Source organism: Manis pentadactyla, chromosome 4, assembly GCF_030020395.1.
Source record: "Manis pentadactyla isolate mManPen7 chromosome 4, mManPen7.hap1, whole genome shotgun sequence".
Taxonomy (NCBI): Eukaryota; Metazoa; Chordata; class Mammalia; order Pholidota; family Manidae; genus Manis; species Manis pentadactyla.
The window spans coordinates 153,934,416-153,957,460 of NC_080022.1; the positions used below are offsets into that span (position 1 = coordinate 153,934,416).

The following is a 23,045-nucleotide window of genomic DNA, read 5'->3' on the forward strand; positions in this document are numbered from 1 at the left end:
TTTCCAACTGTTTACTGTTAGCTTGCAGAAATATAATTGACTTTTGCGTATTGATCTTATATCCTTCAAATTTATTAAACTTACCAGTTATAGTAGCTTTTTTTGCTGGGGGGGGGTTGATTCCTTAGGATTTTCTGTGAAGATCATCATGTCTGTGAATAAAGGTGGTTTTGCTTTTTCCTTTCAATTCTGTATGTCTTTTATTTCTTTTTCCTGTCTTATTGCACTGGCCTTGTACAGTGTGGAATAGTAGTAGTAGAACAGACATCCTTACCTTGTGCCTGACATTAGGGGGAAAATTGTCTCCATTTTATAGTCGAGAAAATTAAGTCACAGATGTTCAGTAACAAGCCCAAGAGCTCCTGGCTAGTCAGTGACAGTGTCAAAATCAGAACGTGGATCTGCTGGGCTCCAAAGCCTATGCCCTTTCAACTGCTCCAAGCTTTTCAAACAGTAAAGCACTGTACAAAAATATGGAGTTATAATAATTTCCTCTTTGTAGTCCCCCAGTTCCCTGCTTGGTAAAAAGATACATAGCAGCTGCTTGTTAAAAACTTGCTGTCTGACTGGAACTGGTGAGGCACAAGCTGGAGAGTGACATGAGGTGATCTCCCACCTTGATGTGCAGGTAAGGTGCACAGTGGGGCTGGGGATGGGTGTATTTCCATTCTACTCTGGAGGTTCACTTTAGGAGTCATGGTGCATTGGGTGGGCAGAGAGGATGCTTCTTGGGGACAAATGAGGGATTTAGTTTGGAAGATGCTGAGGAGCAAAAGTGGATGTGGAAGTATGGCTGGATCTTTGAAGACCAGGTAGTGGATAAAAATGAAGACTGTGGAGGCAGGCTTCCTAGGCTTAAAGCCCAATAACACCACCTACTAGCCTTGTGACCTTGGGCAAGTTACTTAGCCTTAGTCTTCTCACCTGTGAAACAGAGGTAGTTATGTGTCTAACTCATAAACCCAATGTGCAGGTTATGTGAGTTAATACATAGTAAATGCCCCATGGTAAGTGCTATACAAGGGTGAGCAACTATTACTTTTATTGTCACAGGACTGTTGGGGGGAACCTCCAGAAGCCACCAAGAACTATTCCTCCTCCCTCTTTGAAAACATACAGACAGACACACATACACACACACACATACACACACACACACACACACACACACACACACACACACACACACACATGTCCTCATTCAAACCCCCACATTTTTATATTAAGAGAGCTGTGTCTTAGGCAGCCAAGTTACTTAATCTCTCCCAGCCTCAGTTTCTTCAGAGATCTAATGGGGGTAATGAGCCCTATCTCATGTTGTGAAGAGACTGCCAGCCAGGGCATGGGAAAGTGCTTTACACATTTGGTAATAACGGCAAAAATAACAACAACTTCCAAGTGCCTCCTCTCTGTGAGGCAACTGAGAGTGCTTAATCTGCATGTTCTCACTTATCCTCACAACGCCCCTGTGAGGCAGACAGGTTGCCCTATTTTCTTCATGGGGAAAACAAGTCCCAGAGGTCAAATGACAGAAGGGCCTTCAGCCAGGATTGAACCCAGGTAGGCCCATCTCGAAAGCCTGGATCTTTATTATTTTTGCTTCAGTTCTCCTTCTGGGATCAAGGGCCTGAGCCACAGCATCTGGGCACAGGTGCCCCCTCCCCCAGGCATCTCCTCCCAGACCCTCCCCTTGGGAGGGGCTGCCCTTCAGTCCCTCGCTTGTACAGCCAAATGCAGGCGGGCAGCGGGCGGCTTTGGTGCAGGAGGCAGATGGGACCTTCACAAAAGCCCCTGCACCTCTCCAAGCTGGTCCCCCCCGCACGCTTGATTACCCCCCAATACCCAAGTTACCATTGATACAGTGGTGCTGGGTGATTCAATTAGTGCAGCCGGCATGAAGGCAACAGCACAAAGAGCTGGGTAGTTAGAAACTCATTTTCTTTTGATTATTATAGCATCTCACACGTGGAAGCAGAAAATTATAGGCTCATGTGTCTTTGCTTAATATCCTCTGGGGCCAGATTTGTCGTCATGTTGAAGTTAGCTGTCAGAATTGACAAAATCATGTGGAGTTGATGGATTTACAGTGCCTGGGCCCAGCCGAGCTGGAGAAGTGCAGACCCACACAGATATGCAGACATGTAGACATGCACGCAGACACACTCACACACACTGATACACTCCACTCAGACACAAAGATACACACCCCCTCTACATCCCAGATACTGATAAATAGACATTTTCACAGTGTATCATGGACAGATATACACATTCCCTACACATGGGAACACACCATTCAGACCCACACAGAGATTCACATACACTCAAGAGTACACAACACCCTCCACATGCTGATACCCACATACACAAATACACACACCCCACACTTCTATGCACTCATGGAATCTCACAAAGGATATATATCACCTACATACTGATTTGCCCCACCTATATACACACACACACCTGTATCCTACACCACTTAGACTGATAAGCAGAATCACATGGTAGCATGCACGCAGATACCCACCCTCCAAGCTGATAAACCCACTCAGACACACACCCAGATAGTCACATCCTCCCACACACTGATCCATGCCTACCTAGACACACACACATACTTATACTCATGAAAACTAGTACACACCCACACAGATGCATACACACACATACACACATGCTGATTCACCTGCAGTCAGACACTCATTCTCCACATTAAGACACACTTACCTGGATGCACACTCAGATCTTCACATTCACACTGATCTGCACCCAGACACACATGTACTCACATTCACACATACTGACATGCACCCGTTCAAACACATGTACACACACACACACACACAAACACACTGTTCACTCTCATTCAGACACACATGTGCACATAGACACCCCTATGACTCATACACATGCACCCAGACCTATATACACATTACGCACATAGACAAATGGGCACACACAGAAATGTACAACAGACACAGGCACAAAGTCACAGAGATATGCCTACACACACACACACAGGTGCCCAACGGGTACCCGACACACACATAAAGAGACAATATAGAATCCCAGACACATGAAACAGAGAAATGTATTCACAGGGACACAGGAGCGTCAATTCAGCAGGCAGCTTCCAGCTTCCACTACTGCAGACCCATTTCCTTTCCTTTCTTTCTTTCTCTCCTCACACTCATCCTTGCCCTGGCTGGCGGTGGTGGGTGGGGGGAGATCTTGGGCAGCAATATGGAGATAGAAACATAGACAGGGTAAGGACAGGGGCAACCCCCCACTACTTCTGAGTGTCTGGTACACCCCAGCTCCAGGCTTTTGTTAGAATGACTAGTGGTCAAAGGGGTGCTGGGGTGGGGTTGGCAGTGAGGAAAGTTTGTGTGGACATAAAGGGGGAGGGCGGTGGGAAGTTATTTAACCTTCACTGAGCATCTTTAGTGTCTCCACCTTACAAAGGAGGTGGCCCACAGAAGGTTGTTGTTTCCTAATGGCACATGAGGTGCTTTTGTGACAATTAGCAAAAGAAACACAGGTTGGTGAGTAGATCAGGGTCAGTCCCTGTGTATACAGGGCACATGCTTACTGAGCAGCTGTGGACACTGGACAGTTCTCTGAAGCAAATTCCTGGGAGAGGAAAGGAAAGCTGCCTGGTGCTGGAAGGTTCCCTGGAGATGGCCCAGGCTCACTGCCTCTCTTCATAGAGGGAAATTCAAGGGCCCTGCTCACCAACAGGTAATAGGGCACCTGCTATGGAAGAGGTTCTGGGGAGTGTATCCCAAGTTTCCTTGGGGAGGGCAGAGGAGACCTGCCTGGCCATCCATTTTGTGGGGATAGTGGTTACACCCCCAGACTCGGCTCAGACAGGCCCCAACATATCACTTGGGAAGCACTGGGTTAATATTGGTGTTGGTGTCATTCCAACAGAGTGGAAGAGGGGCCTGTGGTCTTTTGGCAAGGCCCTGGGTCCCTGAGGGTGAGAGCAAAGAGTCACGAGTTCTAGAATCTTTGAGCCTTGGCTTAGCTGGCCTTCATTTCCCCTGAAGAGGAATATCTACCTGTGAACACCATGCCACACAGGTGCTACCTGACTTCATCTCTTTCTCTTGGCAACCCTGGAAGTTGGTCTTATCATCTCTATGTGGCCAAGAGATACTGTCTCTTGCTTTGATACTCACAGAAGGTAAATTACTTGCTCAAGGTCACTGAGCTAACAAGGAACAGAATCTAAGCCCAGGGCTGCCTGATTTCCAAGCCCTTGTTCACTCCCTTCCACATGAGGTTGGCCTAGTTCAGTTCAGGCATATCAGGCAAGGAAGGGCTCCCTGGCTTGGTCAGACCTTAGGACCCAGGGTCCAGCCACTAACTTCCTTGGGTAAGATCCCCCAGGGTGTGGGAAGTAATGGTTAGAGTGGAAAGGGCATGGGCTTTGGGGGTCAGACCAAGCTGGGTTTGAATCCTGACTATACAACCTTAGGCAAAAATCACTTTGCATCTCTCAGCCTCATTTCCTATCTGTCAAATGGAAATGATAGTATCTTCATTTAGGGACAGGAGTGAATATATGTGTAGGGCTTATGTATAGTAAGTATTTAATACACAAGAACTATTTTGAACAGTTACCTTCAAGGCTCCCCAGCAGCCCAGGGCAGTGTCCTCGACCTAGTCCCGCTTGGGCTTACTCACCCATTCTTCTGTACCTTCCATGGCCTCCACCTTGGCCCCTGCCCAAGTCTGTGGCTTCTGAGGGCCCAGGGCCTGAGGGACCCTGGAGACCTGGAATATATCCGTGGACTTCTCAACAGTCCAGGCATCATTCAGGCCACAGGTTCTCAGCAATGTCTACACCTTACAATCATCATTAGAACGACCGAGCCAGGCCCTCTACAGTGTGGCCTGTGGACCAGCAGCAGCATTGCCTGGAAGCTTGTTAGACACGCAGACCCTCACCCAGACGCTGAATCAGGCCCTGTATCTTAGGAGGATCGATCTCCCAGTGGGTCAGACTCATCGTGAAGTTTGAGAAGCCCTGTTCTGGAGCTCTCTCTCATTTTAGAGAAGAGTTAAGTGGAGGTCCAGGGAGTTTCCATGGACACAGGATCAAGGCTTTCATTAAGGTCTTCACTGACGGACGCTTCACTGACGAAGCCTCTTTTCCAGAAAAGGCCATCAGGAATTACTCTGCCCAACTTCTCCAAGTGGGATTCCCAGTCAGTGCATCTCTGAGTGCCCATATCTGGGTCCCACAGTCTGGTCCTGAAGATATGCTAATCAGTGTGGGAGTCCACCCTTCCACAGAATTATCATATATGAGCTGCTCCTCATCTCAGGATAATTTTCTCATCTGCATAATCGTATTTGACTTCCTTACGGATGTAAAAACCCCTTTACCTTGGGCGAGTTAATCTTCATTGATTGAATATCAAATTCATTCGAATGTGGGAGAAGAGGCTTTTCTTTCTGGGTAGCAGAATGCCCGCCTGTGTGAAAGCCTTGCTTAGCTGGGGGCCGCGGGGGGGTTAGCTTTGTCTCTGTCCTTGCCCAGCTGCTAGAGGGACCCTTCCCTGCCGACCCACTTTCTCTGTGCTGATATTTTTCTAGCTTCAATACTTCTCTCTTTTTCTTTCTCTGTTTGTCTCCATCTTTCTGTCTCTGTGTGTCCCTTCATGTCTTGGTTTTTCAATTCTGCTTGTTTTTGGTTTTTTTTCTATTTTACTTTAATTTCTTTTTTTCCTCATTTCTCTCTTCCTCTTTTCTCCCTTCCCCTTCCCCTCTCCTGCTTCTCTTAAATCTCAGACTTAGTGTGAAACCCCAAGTGTCTCTGCTATGTCCCCACCTGTAATTTGGTGGAATTAAAAAAAAAAAAATCCAGCATGAACCTATTTCAAAAGCAGCTGAGATTCTCAGAGATATAGAGGGTACCCGCAGGGGTGGAGGTGGGGAACGAGGAGAAGACAGGATGCCCGAGGACCTGTGATGCCCTGGGTCCCAGGCCCTGGCTGGGTTAGAAAATGTCAATCCCACCCAATAAGGTATGTTACAGATGTTCACAACAGTACTGTGAGTTGGGCAGATTTTCCCATTTTACAGAGCAACATGTCCAAGCCCCATGGGTAGGGGTAGGATCGGAATTCAAACCCAGGCCTGCCTAACCCTGTGGCAGCCCATGATTACCCAGGAAGGGGCTGAGGCCAGGACTTCTGCTTCCAGGAAGCCCGGAAGCAGGTGAGTGAATCAGTTTAATGAGTCTAGAACTTGCCACTTCTCAAGCTTACATTGTCAATTTGAGAGCTTCTCTTGGCAACAGAAAGCACCCAATGTGTACCAGACAAGTCATTGTCTATCGTCATGGCTGATAATCAAACATAGGCCAGGGTTCAAATTCTCACTAAGGTACACAAAATCTATGAAACCTTAGACACGTAGCCTCTCTGTGCCTCAACTAACCCTTCTAGAACTTGGCTTTCAGAGCTACTATAAGGATTAGAACTCTTTATACAAAGCACCTAGCTCAGAGCCAAGCACAGAATAGGAACCCAGGAAATGTCAGCAATTGCTTTCACATTCTTAATGCCATTAATGTTGCTATTACAATTGATGCTATTCTCATCATTATTATGTGAGTGCCTAGTACCTAGTAGGTGCTTGGTAAATATCAATCAGCGATGAATGATCACCTGTAGAAGTTCCTTTTATACCTTCATTACAGTTCCTGACTCCCAGACTTCATTTCTCCTACATATTTCAACACACTTTGCTGAGGTTCTGCTGTGACCCAGACCCCGGGGGAATCTTCCGCCTCCTCCTCAGCCCACGCAGCTCTGAGGCTGAAGGGCCACTTGAGCAGACAGGATGGCTCGTCCTCTCTGGGCCTCACTGGCCCTCTGGCATCATCAGAGGGGACCCCAGGGATGCAGCAAGTGGCCAGGCTGAGTGGGAGCAGGGACTCACAGGCAGGTGACCCCCAGACATAGGGCTAATCAGTGTGGGAAAAAGCAGCTCAACTCTCTGGGGGCTACTGGCTCCCTTTCTTTTTCCACTGACACAGAGGAAGCACCAGGCACGAAGCACCTTCACACACACTCTCACCAGCTGGCTCCAGCCGCCCTGTGCTCCTGGCTCTGTGGGCTCCAGCTTGCAAGAGAGAAAATGGCTACCCCAGCAAGGCCCTCAGCCTGTCTTTGCTCCCTGATGGAAAAAAACTGACCCCTCCACCCCTTTCCCTCCCTTTCCTCCCCTCCATCCCCTGGGGGAGAATGGATGGGTAGCATGGTAGCTCTGTGGCCTGGATGGTCAGTGCCCCTCCAAGGGGCTTCCATGCTGATGAAGTCACACATCCAGGTGGGAGGCAGGGAGTTGGGTGCCTGGAAAGAGCTGGTGACGTGCTGGACAGACCTTCCTTGCTGAAGCTGGGCTTTGGCCCTCACTAGCTGTGTGACCTTGTGCAAGCCCCATTCTCTTACCACCACCACTGTCTCATCCATGAAATGGGTAGCCAATACCCTCCTTCACATGATTAGTTTGCGAATCCAATCAGCTAACCCCATGCTAATGAATGAATGCTCCAACCTCTGCCCCTGCAGGTTCTTGGTTCCCTAGTGGGGCCTGTCCTCCTCCCTCTGTGACCTCTGGCCCCTCCCACCTCCCCTCAATTCCTTCTCAGCAGGGGCTGTGAGTCCCTTCCCCCTATGAGGCCCAGGGGGCTCAGAGAAATTAGACCAAATCAAAGCAGAAAATGAGTTTTCATTCATCTTGGAATGATGCAAGAGGTTACGGGCAAGACAAATAGCAGCCTCCCTCCTTCCTTTATCACTGTCACCGCAATTAATAGGCTGTGGCCTTCGTCATCCAGGCCCCTGCTAAGGAGGGCATAGGCCCCTGGGCGACACTAACGAGGGAGAAGCAGACCCATCTTCAACCAGGTTCTGTCATGAGGCCATATGCTCACCTGGCCTTCAAACTCGCTGTCTGGGTGCAGATAAGCCAGGAGGGTGTGCAGCCGCTCATGGGGCAGCCCAATAATACCCAACCTCAGCTTCAGAGAGAGGGGGCCAACAGCCCCCCAACACCCCTGGAAGCACCTGCCAGTCTGTGGTTTGATGATCACCACCGCTGCTGTCCCCCTGGAGCATCTCCAAAGTGTCACAATTACAGGGCATGTGCTATTTCTGCTTTTTAGAGCAACCTATGAGCAGGGAATATGTTCTCTGACTTTTCTGATGAGGAAACTAGGATTCAGAGGAATACAGCTACTTATCTGAGGTCACACAGATTTGAAAGAGGAGCTGCCAGGATTTGACTAGGAGATAGGGTCTTGAAAGTCTCTGATTCCAGGGTTTTAGTAGGAAAAGAAGCTTGGAGATCAACTGAGTCAGCAGTAACTCCCCATTCTGGCCCAGTCCTTGGGGCCTCAGACCCTGGAGGGACCTTGAAATCACTGCAGTCCTTAGCTTGAACTTTGTCTTTGTCACGCACCGAAATGAAGGCCCTTTATTCAAATGTGATAGATACTATTAAGATAATTTCAAAAAGGAATTCCTTTAAAGAGTTACTGAAAATGGTTTGGGAGGTTTAGGAGGTCTGGCTCCTCAGGTATTTGCTCAGTCAATTAATACTGTATTACTTATCTATTGCTGTGACCAAATTACTCCCTCCACCCCAAATTAGTAGCTTAAAATAATAACAAATTTTTGTCTTTTTTCACAGTTTCCACGGGCAGGAATGCAAGCATGACTTGGCTAGCAGTTCTGGCTTAGAGTCTCTCATGAGGTTGCAATCACATGTTGGCCTGGGCTGCAGCCATCTGAAGACTTAACTGGGGCTGGAAGACCTGCTTCCAAGATAGTGTGCTCGTATGACTGGCATGCTGGTGCAGGCCATGCGCGGGACCTCCTCTCCTCTTCACCGGCTCCTCTCCACAGGATGGCTTACAGCATGGCGGCCAGCTTCCTCGGAGCTGGTGATCCAACAGAAGATGGCAGAAACCACAGTGCCCTTTGTGTCCTAGCCTCGGAAGCCGTACACTGTCATCTCTGCCGTAGTCTACTGGTCACAAAGAGCACCCTGACTCGGCGTGGGATGGGCCTACACAGGGCATGCAGACCACCGCAGGCAAGCATCACTGGGGGTCACCTTGGAGGCTGGCTACCACAGACAGCGAAGAAAAAAACACCTTGCAGAGGTTAAGAAGAGATCCTCGGGGTTCAAAAATCAGGCAAAACTTAGCCTATAGTGTTAAAAATCAGGACACTCTTTACCTTTAGGGGAGATAGGAACTGGGAAGAGCCCCAAGGGGGCTCCTGGGGAGTTTTATTTCTTGATCAGGGTGCTGGTCATATGAACACATTTACTTTGTAAAAAACTCACTGAATATGATGTGTGTACTTTTCTGTAAGTATATGATGCTTCAGTAAAAAATTTTGAAGGGGATTCTCATACTTGAAAAGGTTTGGAGTGATTTGTGTGTTCAAATCTTCTCATTTTATAGGAAAGAAAACACTGGGACTCAGAGAGGTAGGTGATTGGCTCAAGATCCCTTGGTGGGTCAGGAGGGGGTGTTGGACTGACAGTTGAGCCCTCTGGGGTGCTCCCTCTGGGTCCTGGGGAGTGGCCCCTGCAGGCCCTGTTGCAGGAGCACCTGCCACCTGAGGGTCAGGGCTTTCGCTGCCTTTCCTCTCCCCACTCCCCCAGTCCTGACGCGAGACTGTTGGCTGTGCCAGGCTCGCGCTCACACAGGCTCCTCCCAGCTTGCCCTCCCTGGGGACTGACTAGGGCACTCCATGCCCACAGACCAAGAGCCTGGGTGTTCAGAGAAAGGATGAGTCTCGGGAGAGGGCCATGTCCCAACGTGGGGTGGGGACAGGTGTTGGAGGTGTTGCTCTTTCTCTACATACACCTCTGATAGAACACTCTCACTCAGATGAGAAAGTCCCTTTCCCTTGGCAGGATTTTGAGGCCTTTTGAGGTACGGACCCAGCCTTATTATCTGCATCTTTTATATCCATGCATCCACCCAACCAGCCTGCTAGCAAGTGTTTATTGGGCACCTATTATAGACACTGGAGCTATGACAATGAACAGAACTAGTAAAATCCCTGCCCTCAGGGAACTAACACTCTAGCATAAAAGTAGATACAATAGGTAAAATACAGTATACGTAGGGGACTAGGAGTGCAAGTGTGTGTGTACAGACGGGTCAGGGAAGACTTTATTGAGAAAATGACATTTGAGCAAAGACATGAAGGAGGTGAGGGGGTGAGCCTAAGATTATCAGCAGGAATAGTATTCCAGGCTGAGGGAATAGCATGTACAGAGGCTTGGAGGCAAGGGTATGCCTGGCATGCTAAGGACTAGCAAGGATCCCGGATAGACCTGTGCCAGGTGAGCAAGGAGGAGGCAGTATTTGCGATGGAGATCCCACAGCTTAGATGCCTGTCAGGCCTGGGTCTGAACTTCCGTCCTGCGGCTCCCTAACTGGGTGACCTGAGAGCTCTTGGTTAGGATAATACCAGTCAAGATAATACCACCTACCTCATGGGGCCTTTTGAGGCTTAAACTCAACCACCTCTTTAGTGACATGTCCACAGGGTTGACACCCACCTCCCCTGGAATATAAGCTTCATGACAGCCAGGGATTTTGTCTGCTTTGTTCATCATAAATTCCTCAACCTAGAAAAGTGCCCTTAACAAGGGCTCTCCCAGACCTTATGATTAACCAAATAATGACAATATTTGTTAATATTCTGATGCTACATATCTTGAAGGTGAAAGACAGGGAGCCAAGGAAGCTCATGGCAAGGACGCCTAATGGGGACCCTGAGAATGGCAGGGAGGGCCCTGGACGAAATTACAGCTGCCAGTGAGTGGGAGTTGGCCAAGGAGTGTTCCAGGCAGACGGAAAAGCATGTGTGAAAGCCCAGAGGCTGCAGAGAGCAAACTCTCTTGAAGGATTTCAATATGCCTAGAACAGAGCATTAGGAGGGACCAAGGGGCAATGTGGTAAGGGCTTTGGGGACAGGAGGGACTGAGCAGGGGTGGCTAGAAATGAGGCAAGCAGAGTACTGTGTCCTAAGGGTGATGGAAGACCCTGGTAGCCTTTACGTATGTAACACGGTACCTGGCACATAAGAGTGAGATGGCAGGGGACAGAGGGAGGGAGGAAGAAGAAAGGAAGGAAATAAAATCTGAGCCAGCCACAGCCTAGCCTCATGCCAGTTTTCAGTAACAGCTGTGTCTGGAGATTCTCCAAAACCCTGCAGCTCGGCAGGACTCCTGGGATATTCAGGCCCGTGACTCCTGTGCGAGGCCAGTGGACCCCAAGGCCTCCCAGGACTGAGTCTGTCCTGCTCCCTCCTTCTTTCTGTGCTCCTGGCCAGGCAGGGCAGGGTGGGGCACAGGGGCCCAAGGGGCCCAGCAGTGGACACAATGTTCTGGTTCAGTGGAAGGACCTTAAACTCCGAGTCAAGGACACGGTAGTAAAGGATGATGCGGCCGAACCCCCAGTCCTGCAGTGAGCAGACCCCAGGTGTGTGATCGGGAGCAGTTAAATTTCATCATTACCCTTTCTCCGATGGTGTTTTTTATAGTCTTTTTTACTACTGGCACTAAAGGTTCTGGACTCATCCTGGCAGAGTGGAGGACATCACTCGTAGGGCTGACTGCTCTGTGATATAAAAAAATGACAAGTCCTGGCTTAATCTTTCTGATAACTGTGTTCCGCGCCCCCATCCATCTCCACCAAGGGGTTTGGGCGAAGCTGGAAGACAAGAGCATCCCAGCATTTAAGAATGAAAAATTAAGTGCCCTTTTTAAGCACAGCGTGGAGCTCCCTGGCTTGGTGCTATTCTGGAGGTTGGGGGCTGGGAGGGGTGGGGGTGAAGGGTGAAGGGAGGGGAGGCAGAACAAGTCAGTGTTACCTCCAGGACCTGGGGCAGGGGAGGTGCACAGTGGGTCTCACACAGAGTTGTGGGAGTGCCAGCGTGAGCATGTATACTTGGAAGTATGTGCAAGTCTTGTGCCCACTGGGGTGGCTCCCGACTTGTGCTTCTGAGTCTCTGTCCATGAGGGTTTGTGGCTGTTTTTATGTGTCTGCATCCAGTGGGGCGTGTCTAACATGGGACAGGAGAATGGAAGTAGTCCTGCACTGCAGATTGATAGGATTCCCAGCTCCGTTTTAATTTTCCAGCTCCTTCTTTCTGTGCTCCTGGCCAGGCAGGGCAGGGTGGGGCACAGGGGCCCCAGGGGCCCGGCAGTGGACACAATGTTCTGGTTCAGTGGAAGGACCTTAAACTCTGAGTGAAGGACACGGTAGTAAAGGATGATGCGGCCGAACCCCCTTATAAAAAGGCTTTTTTATAAGTCGTTCCTCCCCTCTAGGGCCTCAGTTTCCTCATCTGTAAAATCAGTGAGTTGGGAGCACATGAAGCCAAACTGAGCCCTCACTAGCTGGATGATCCTGGGCACATCACACCTCTACTCTGCCTCTTTCCCCATCTGTCCTGTGAGACCCTTGCTCTAGATCACCTCCAAGGCTGTCTCAGCTCTGGGATGTGAACACCATCGAGCTGGGAGCCAGCAAGACTCCTTTAGGCCCAGGTTGTTGGCCCAGCATCGCAGCCCTGGCCCAAAGCCAGACTTCAGTCTGTGGCTCAGACTCTTCTGCTTGTGCCTAGGAGAGCAGCCACCTGTTTCCGTGCCAGGCCCCAGAACTGGCCAAAGGCAGGGGTGGACTTTGGGAACAGGGTACAGAGGGCAAGAGCACAGGGTTTGGAGCCTTCAGACCTGGCCTTCAATCTCAGCTCTACTTACCAATGGTGCCTGTGGCCTTCTGAGCCTCAGATGCCTTACCTATCAAACAGACACAAAAGAGATAATAGGCCCCTCCCACTGGATCAAGTAATACCTAATTCATAATGATCACTCAATAAATGGTGGTTGTTATAGGGGTCCTATAACAAGGGTGCCTCACTCCAAGCCTCTTGTAACTCCACAGACCTCTCAGTACAACTAGCCTGCCTGCCACTGCCTAATCCCATCTCTGATACCCACGTCTCCTGTGAAGTCCAACAAAGGGGACAAATGGCCCTCTTGCAAAGAGATGTGAGACAGACCGGGAGGGGAAGCTGAGCTGGCAGACTCGGACTACCAGAGGACTGGTTTGTCCCAAAAGGGGCCAAACATTTGCTGTTAATAAGAGTGAGAGGGGGGAAAAACCTGCAAAAAGCTCCCACCTGGGCCTGGGCAGATGCAGCCCCACACAATCCCTTTATCACCAGCAACAAGGTTTGGAGAACAAGATGACAGGCTGATAGGCCTTGGTTATCTGGGGCAGACAGCGTTTATCTGGGAAGTTTCTGCAGGCCAGGGTCCCCACTGGTGTGTGTGCTAGCTGGGCTGCAGCAGCTGGGAGCATGGGGCCCCCTCCCCCACTGCGAAGCTTTGGGATGGCAAGGGAGGGGGGCAGTGAGGGCCCCTATGTGGCTGGGAAGATCTCTGGTTCAGAATGGCCAAGGAATAGAAAACATAGGCAAAACTCTCTTGAACATAAGCATGAGCAATTTTTTCTGAAAAATCTCCCCAGGCAAGGGAAACAAAATAAAAAATGAACAAGTTGGGACTACATCAAGCTAAAAGGCTTCTCTACAGTAAAGGACACCATCAATGGAACAAAAAGGCAACCTATAATATGGGAGAATATATTCATAAATGATTTATCTAATAAGGGGTTAACATCCAAAATATATAAAGAACTCATATGCCTCAATACCAGAAACACCAAGTAACCCATTTAAAAATGGGCAGAGGACCTGAATAGACATTTTTCCAAAGAAGAAATACCGATGGCCAACAGGCATATGAAAAGATGCTCCACATTGCTAATCATCAGGGAAATACAAATCAAAACCACAATGAGATATCACTTCACACCAGTTAGCATAGCCACTATCCAAAAGACAAGAAATAACAAGTGTTGGTGAGGATGTGGAGAAAGTGGAACCCTCCTACACTGTTGGTGGGAATGTAAATTGGTGCAGCCACGGGGGAAAGCAGTATGAAGTTCCTTAAAAAAATAAAAATAGAAATACCATATGGCCCAGTAATTCCACTTTTAACAATTTACCCAAAGAAAACAAAATCCCTGATTTGAAAAGATATATGCACCCCTGTGTTTATTGACACATTTACAGTAGCCAAGATATGGAAACAACCTAAGTGTCCATCAGCAGATGAATGGATAAAAAATATGTGGGACATATACACAATGGAATATTATTCAGCCAAAAAAAAAAATCCTGCCATTTATAACAACATGAATGAACCTAGAGGATATTATTCTCAGTGAAATAAGCCAGGAGGAGAAAGACAAATATCAGATGATTCACTCATTTGTGGAATCTAAAAACAAAACAAAACAAAATGAACAAAGCAGCAGTAGACTCATAGACACTGAGATGTGACTGGTGGTTACCATGGGGAAGGGGTTGGGGTGGGTGGTTGGGGAGCATGAGGGGGATAAAGGGGCATAAAAATCTCACATAATATAAGTTAGTCACCGGGATGGAAGTACAGCATGGAGAATACAGCCAATGATTCTGTAACATCTTCCTATGTTGACAGATAGTAGCTGCACTAGTTGGGGTGAGGATGTAGTAGTATGGGTATCTATTGAACAACTGTTGTAAAATTCAAACCAATATAATATGGTTTATCAACTATACTTCAATGAAAAAAAAAGGTCCCTGGGGCATCTGGGGCCGGGGTGAGCTTGTTGCAGTGATCTGGGGCCACCCCCATGGCAACGGGTGCCACTGCTGGAGCCCTTGCCCAGCAGAGACAGTGATCTCTTTCACCCTGTGAGCACCATCCCATTTTATAGATACTGAGGTGTGGACAGGTCATGTTGCTTGCCTAAAGGTGCCTAGCCGGAAAATGGCAGAGCCAGAATCTGAACTCTGGTCTGCCAATTCCAAAAGCACTGGCCTCCAGAACAAATCCTGTGACCAGAGCAGAGCGGAACTCAACCTTGTACAAGGGAATGACACTTAATGTTTTCAGAGATGGTTTGGGTCCATTTGTTCTGCTGATTTCACACCAGCCTTGAGGATAGGGAGCTTGAGCTTTACCCTTATCCCTGTTTTACAGATGAGGAAACAGAGGCCCAGAGAAATACAGCCCTTTGCCCAAGGTCACCCACGTTAGGACATAGCTGGGCTTTGAACTCAGTCCCCTGCTTCTGAGTCTGCCTACAGCCCTGCCCCTCTTCATTCCCAAGGCCCTGACAAGGAAAACTTTCCCTCTCCTCTGACCTGCTGAGGCTATTACCATCTGCACCACTCATGGGGCCCTTAATCATTTACTGCCCTTGCAAACAGCCTTGGTCAGAAGCAATAAAGTTCTTCCTTGGACAGACTGGACCTGGTGTTGCTGCCATTTATGCACGTGGCCAATATCCCCTGCTGACTGGAGGGCACGGAGGGCCAGAACCAGCTGGCTGTGTATTTGTGTCTTCCCTACATTGCTGACATGCTGAGGACGTTTGGTGAGTGAGTGCTCTAACTTGCACCTGGTGCTCAGAAAACACGGCAGGGAGGAACCATAGGGTAAGGAGAGCAGGAGTTGGTACCCCACACACTCTAGGACCAAAGAGCAGGAGTTACATATCACACACTCTCAGACCAAAGTTGAGCCAAAGTCTAGGCATCTGCTCCAACCCCATCAGCCAGCCCTGCTCATGTCCTGGTGCCCATATGTGGCGACTGGCGCCACAGTCATGACTCGAACAGATGCCCGGCTGACCCCTGGTGACACCTCCCACTCCCTGGCCCCAGCAGCCAGTCTTTGCCGAGTCCCATCCATTTTGCATTGTGCACATTTCTCCTAGACAGGCCCGCTGGGGCTGCCATCCTGGACTACTGCAGTAGCCTCCTGACTGGCCTCCCTGCCTCCAGTCTGCTCTACAGTTGTGATCAGAGTACTACTCTTCATATACAAACTTGAACTTGTCCCTCCTCTGCTTAAACCCTCTAGGGCCTCCAAGACCTTCAAAATGGAGTTCAAATGCCTTAACTCCCTCTATGATCTGGCTCTGGCCCACCATTCCAGCCTTACCTCCTGCCATTCCTGGCCACACTGAACTCTGGGTTCCTTATCCTGCCCCAGGCCTCTGCACATACCAACCTCTGTCAGGAATACTCCTTCCTGCCTTGGTTCCTTTGGTGGTGATCTCCCATTCATCTTCAAGGTCTCATTTTGGTGTCACTTCCTGCAGGAGGCCTCCCCTGATTGTTATCAAGTTAGGTGCCCACTTCTCCATGCAAGCTTTCTGTTGTTTCCAGTTTTTTGCTATAATGGCCCTTAAAATATGGACTGGGAATTGCCTGTGAACTTGCCTTCTGTCTGTCTCTTCCCTTAGACTCTAAGCTCCATGATGGCAGGGCCTGTGTTCCTGTTTACTGAGGCTGGTTCTCAATGAATGTTTGTGAAAAAATAAGTGCTTGACAACATCCCCTCTTACTGGATTCCTTTCACTCTCCAAAGGGACTTGGGCAGAGAGCTCTAGGGGACAGGAAACAGAGGTCATGGAGCCCAGCCCAGGTTGGTTTTTGTTTTTATTTTTTACTTTGTCATTTGCCTTTTAACGTTTGTGATGTTTTTGGTATATAGCTTAAACCTTTAACTTGTATTTTAAGAATGAAAATACCATTTGTACAAAAGAACATGTCATCACATACATATTCAATTTGCATCACATCATCATAACAATACCAGTAACCCTGTCTTCACATCCAGGTTAAGAATAATATATTCCCAAAACTTCTGAAGCTTGTGTGAGCTCCTATCATATCACATTTCCCTTTCTCTCCAGAGGAACCCATTTCCTTAATTTTGTTCTTATTTTCTTTATAGTTTTATAACATATGGAGGATTCCTAAACAATAAATTACTTAATTTTGTATATTTTTGAACTGTATAGAAGATCATACTCTATAAATTCTTTTGTGACTCCCTTTTTTAAAAAAACTAAACATTATCTACTGAGAATCACCTTTCAAATGCATGTATGGTATTCTGTTATATGGCCATATGACAATATATATACTCATTCTTCTGTTATTTCCAGTTTTTTGCTATTACAACTTGGGTTGTTCTTAATGATTATCTTCCCCACCCATTCCTGGGACCTGTCCTGTCCTGTGTGCTCCTCTTACGCTGCTACATTGCAGACCACTCCCCCTAAATGGAGAGTCGGGGATGAGGCTCCTGATGGGGGCTGCCTCTACCTTAAAGTCACCCTTGAGTCAGGGTGTGGTTGCCTTAGTCCCAGAGGCCTCCTGGAGGAAACCTGGGGCTCTGGGGCTGTCTGAGTGCTCACCAGGCCTCCTTTTCTTCCCACCCCCCAGCCTCACAAGCTGCCACACTGCCCTCCCGAGCAGTAGCCTGGGCCCAGGCCTTCCCTCTCCTCTCCAACTGCGCAGTTCTGGCAGAGGGCGTGGGACCATGCATCCTGGTGTGTGTATCCAGCTGCTGCTCTCCACAGCTGGCTGCATCAGCTCTGTCCTCCCTCTCCCCCACTCCATTTCATGCCTGAGATTGGAAGAGGGTGAACAGAACCTGAGGAGGTTTCTGGCTGGGGTCAGGACATATTTTTTCGGTGCTAGGCCTAGACTGCTGGTATCCCTTCCTCCCTTCTTGAATCGCTGAGCCCCAGCTCTCCTGGCTGCCTTCTCTCAGGACTGTGAAAGGTGGTGCCATGCCCCATTCTGTGGCTTCTGTTTGTTTTTTCTTCTGTATGATGGGATGTAGGCTGCTTTGGGAAGGTTCTCACCTCATGGAGAAGGGCAATGACAACCCAGAGAGGGGGCTTGCACTTCACTGAGCAGCTCCGGGAAGTTGTGGGAAAGGCTCTAGTGGGGGCCCTTCCAGGCACTGGGGCACTGCTTGCAGGAGATTATGCCTGAATTGGGTAGGGGAGCAGTCAGAGGCAGGGAGGTTGCAGGGAAGAAGCTGTGGGAAGAGACTAGAGGAGAGGGAAGCACACAGCACCCAGACCAGGGCTTCAGTGTGAAGGACCCCTCCCCAGGGCAGGGCAAGGGTGGTTGCCCATGATCCTACAAATGGCACCATTCCTCCAAAAACCAGCAGGGCCTCGGAAAAGAGACTAGGAATGCTGATCAGCAATGGGTCCACACTGGCAGACTGGGCCCCACCCCAAGGCCACTCCTCTGGTCAACAAGCCAGTAAGTATTTACTGCATGTCTGACATGTGCCAGGGAAGAGGCAAACCCCTGCCCCTGGCCATCAGCGAGCCAAGCAAAATTATAGAAATTATCGCTGGGAAGGAGAAAATAAGTGGCCCAGATACATGGAATGCCCTGTTACCTGCATTGAGGTATTAACTCATTTTTAACATTCACAACACCCCTCTAAGGTAGGTACAATGCTATCACTCCCATGACAATAGGTAAGTCGAGTGAGGTCCAAAGAAGTGAAGGTACTTGCCCAAGAACACACAGACAAGTTCCCAGAGGAAGAGACTGCTCAAACTTGGCCATCTGGCTCTGGAGCACTCTCCCAATCCCTGGGCTACCCTGCTTCTTCCCCAAGGAGTCCAGAGAAAGACATCTCAGGGCAGCTGTCTCCTCAAATACTTTCCCACATCCCCCAGATGAGAGAAGCAGAACTTGGAGTGGTTAAGCAACCTGCCCACTAGAATTCAGCCCCAGGTAGATCTCACTTCAAGGCCATTTGTAAATGCTATACTGCCTCTGTAATCTGGGCCACACCCAAACATTCAGGACCTAAATTTAAGGTGAAAGGTTTCTTCAGGAGGGGTGAATTTTCTTTGGACAAAGCTTCCTGGGCCAACTGGTTGAGGTTCCTGCTACTAGAAATATATAGAACATAGGTGTGTGGGTATGTGTGAATGTGTATGTGTGCCACATGTGGGCATCAGGCAACCAGCAACCAGAAGCCCCATACAAGGGGGGAACAGAATTAGGTATAGGACATCAGGCCACAGTGGCTGAGAATGTTGCCAGACTGCCGTTTTCATGGTAAATGGCAAGTGGCTTTACCTGTGACCCTCAGTTTCGCCCAGCTGAAAAATGGAGAAAAAAGAGCACCTACTTGACAGGGCACAAAATCAGGATCCAATACTATTTTATTTAATCGTCAAAACACCCTCTGAGGTACTTTCCACCATCAGCCTATTTGCAGATGGAAAAACAAGGCCCAGAGAGGTTAAGACATTTGTCCAAGGTCACACAGCTAGAAAGTGGTCAAGACAGGAGTTGAACTCAGGCTGTCTGCTGAGTCCCCAATCTCAACCTCTGCCCTGTTGTGAAATAACAACAACAATAAAACAGGCATCTCAGGCCAACTGTGCTCCAGGCATCAGCTGAACATTTTGCCTGGATTATCAGATAACTTGTCTGGTACAACCCTCCTTTTCCAGGTGAGGAAGAGACTCAGAGAAAGGAAGAGGCCCACTTGGGGACTCTACACTTCCATCCCATACTCTTCTGGCCACCACATGGGGAAGTCTTGAAGCCTAGCTTTGTTGCGAGGAGGGGGCTACCCCCGCTCTGCCCCAGGCATCCTGTGCTGGAGACAGACACAAACCCTTCTGTCCCAGCACCTGAGGGCCCAGCTCCTGTAGCCCAGCCTAACCCTCTCCCTGCAGGTCCCATGCCTCAGCCACCACTGGTGCCATCTGGAGGGTGGCAAGGTGAGTGTGGGTATCACAGGCCAAAGGGGGAGGAGCTAGGAGGCTGGGTTGACTGCCACGAGGAGCAGCCCAGGCCTGGGGCTCTGCCTGTGGAGCTTCAGCAGGGGTCACAGCAACTCCCAACCCCTGAGACACTTAGCAAAGGTCTTCCATGCCCTGCCAGTCATGTCAGCTGTCTCAAAACCCCAGGAACCAACTTGAACTTTTTACCATTGGGAATTCCCATCTCCGGAGACTCACTCCTGCCTGACCACTCACTCCAGTCAAGGAACACGGGGCACAAAAGCTTCCCAAACACCATAACCCAGAGCACTAGCTCACCATACTGTCATGGTCTGTAAGGAACAAAGCTCACACTTCTGTGTCTTTTACCATGTGCCAGGTCTCTGTTCTAATCCCTTTGATTGATTAGCTCACTGACTATTCACTCAACTCTGTAAGGTAGGTGCAGTTATTATTTCCATTTTACAGATGGGGACACTGAGCTGCCAGGTGGTTAAGCAGCTTGTCTATGGTCACATTGCTAGTAAATGGCAGGGCTGGGCTCATAACTCTAGTAGCCTAGATTCTAAACATTGATTTTGTGCTCCCTACAAGTCAGGCATTGTTCTGAGTGCTTTACATGGATGAGCTCATTTAATCTTCACAATGCTTTTATCATTCCCATTTTACAGATGCAAAAACTGGGGCACAGAGAGGTTCTGTAACTTGCCTGAGATCACACAGCTAAGAGGAAGTTGTGGGATTTGAACCCAGCAGTCTGCCTGATCACATGGATCCTGAGGTCTGTGGGTGAAGGTGCTGTAAGAATAAATGGAGGCAGACTCATTCCTGCCCTCTCCAGTCCGGCGGCCTCCTTATGCCTCCACTTCTGTCTCCCCTCTCCCCTTCTCCCTGTCTCTGCACTGTCCCATTCTCAGTAGTGACAGCCAGGGAGACAGAGCTCAGGGACGAGAAAGCATCTGTGAGCGGACAGGCAGGCGGGCACAGGCAAAGCCTGCACATGCTCAAGACGTCTCTTCTGTGGCCAATTAAACAAATTGCAGCAAAACAGCATTTTATTAGTATTTGCCCATAGCAGTCTGGGGCTGCAATAAATTTCCTCCTGGCTGCAATGCTGGAGAGGCAGGCGGAGGGGTGTGTGTGTATGGGGGGAGAGATTTGTGCCACTGGTGGAGGGTGTGGGGAGCAGGGAGTGGGAGAGAGAGCTGGCATGTAAAGCAGTGGATGGTAGCGGAGAAACATCAGGAACGGCCCTGGGGGCTGTTGGGTATCAGAGTGGCTGTCTTCCCAAACAACCACTCCGCTTCATCATAAACACGGTGAGTTATGAGGCAGCGCCGTGTGCTGCACACCAGCAGCAGTGCCAGTGAGGCTCCTGCCTGGGCTGGGGAGGTGGTGGGCGAGTGGGGGTGGGCATGGAAGCCCATTGCCTGGCTGAGGGTCCCGCCCAGCTGCATGGCACCACCCCTGGGTCCAGCCTCACCATGCGATACCTGGGCTGCTGAAATGGCCTCCTCGCTGGTCTTCCCTCCACCAAAACTCCATTCATTCATTCATACACTCACTCACTCACTCACTCACTCACTCACTCACTCACTCAGTCATTCAAGAAGTATTTATTAAATGCCTGCTGTTTGCCAGGTCCTAGAGTGAACTGTCTGTAAAGCACGTCATTCTTTTATTTAAAAAATCTTGAATGCTTCCCTGCTGTTTTCAGGATCAGTCCCAAGCCTCTGAACCTTATGAATCCCAGGCACATAAGCAGGCTTCTGCTTCTCTTTGTAGCCTCTCTACCAATACTAATAATGCTAGTAGTTAAAAGTGATCAGATGTAAAGTGCCAGCTCTATGTGCAAAGTGCTTTATCTGCATTAACTCATGGTGTCCCCATCACAACTCTTGGTCCACACAGGCTAAGTTGTGCTGTGCTAACAAACAACTCCCAAGTCTCAGTGATTTAAACAACCGACGTTCATGTCTTGCTAAAGCTATGTACGTGTCCAGTGTGCACTGTCAGGGACTGTGTTTATCAGAGACTCTGAGACTTGGACTGATCATGCAGTCACATCTCAAACATTGCTGGGCACTGCACTGTGCAGGGAAAAATAGAGATTGAGCTCTGGAGCCTCTCCCACAGTCATCCAGGTCTGGAATTGACACTTCTGATCACAACTCATTGGCCTGGACTAGTCATTGACCCCACCTAACCATGGGTGGGGAGGAGGGGGTGCAGAAAATGCATTTCTATCTGTGCCCTGGAAGGAAAGACAGACAAAAGTGCTTGGCCAACAGCATTACTGACTACGACAACTATTATTAGCACCTGTTAACTGAAGAAATAGAGGCACAGGGAGGTTAAGCAAACTGCCTGAAGTAACACAGCTCCAAAGTGGACCTGCACTTTAAACACAAGCATTGTGGTTCCACTCCCGCACAGTGCCCTCAGGTTCTCAGGGCTCAGCTTTCCTCACCCTTGCAGCTTTGCTCATGCTTTGCCTCTGCTGAAAATGCTCATCCTGCCCCCTGGTAAATTCCTACCCAACCCTCAAGACCCTGCCTGATAGCCCCTTTTCTCTCTGGTTCCAGGGTGAGGGAAGTGTTCCTACTTCTAAGCCTGCACAGCACCTGTAGATGCCACCACCATGGTACTGCTCACCCTGTCTTGAGCAGTTTCTGTGCCTGGCTAAGGTGCATGGGGCAGGACTTGCTTTATTGTCTTCGCATCCTTGGTGCCTCATGCTGGCATTGAACTGGCATGGTGGGGCTGCCTAGCAGAGGTCAGGGGTGGTAGGCACTGCGGCCCATCTGGGCACAGGTAGTGAAAGCTCACCCCCCTCCCATTTGGGAAGTCCCTGAGCGTAGGCCCTCTCTATCAAGACCCCAGATTAAGGAGCCTAATGAAACATGAGGCTGGAGGAAGGGAGAGCAGAGCCTTGGATGCTGGCCTGGGGAGAGAGCAGCAGCTCACCCCCACAAAGTCTTTCTGAGGGCACGGAATGGTCACCAGCTCCTGGGGCCCACCTGTAGCCCTACCTCCTGGCTTTGGGCCCAGCTGTCAAGCTGTTCCACTTGAGAGCTCTCAGCCAACAAAGGTAGTTTTTTTAAACCTGAACTACATTCCCTCCTTTTCCCACCTAACTCCATGCCCAGGGGGCCTACCTCAGGTCAGACCAGCCTTTCCCTTTCCCTGCAAGCATCGCTGGGTTTCAGGAGCTGACCAGCTCTCCTCCCACAGTTAGGGCAGCTTCCACTCCTGGAGGATCAGCAAAGGGAGTAGGAGGTGAGGTAGGGGGCTCAGTCCAAGGCTC

At 49.4% G+C, this 23,045-nt stretch overlaps 1 long non-coding RNA gene across 1 annotated transcript in view; it reads left to right on the forward strand.

Moving 5' to 3' along the window:
* LOC118925323 (uncharacterized) overlaps nucleotides 1–9,431 on the forward strand; it is a 45,188-nt gene extending 35,757 nt beyond the window's left edge. The window contains exon 3 of the long non-coding RNA XR_008997300.1: nucleotides 8,716–9,431. This is a non-coding gene — a long non-coding RNA (uncharacterized LOC118925323). The remainder of the gene's footprint in view (nucleotides 1–8,715) is intronic.
* The last annotated feature ends 13,614 nt before the right edge of the window (nucleotides 9,432–23,045 follow it).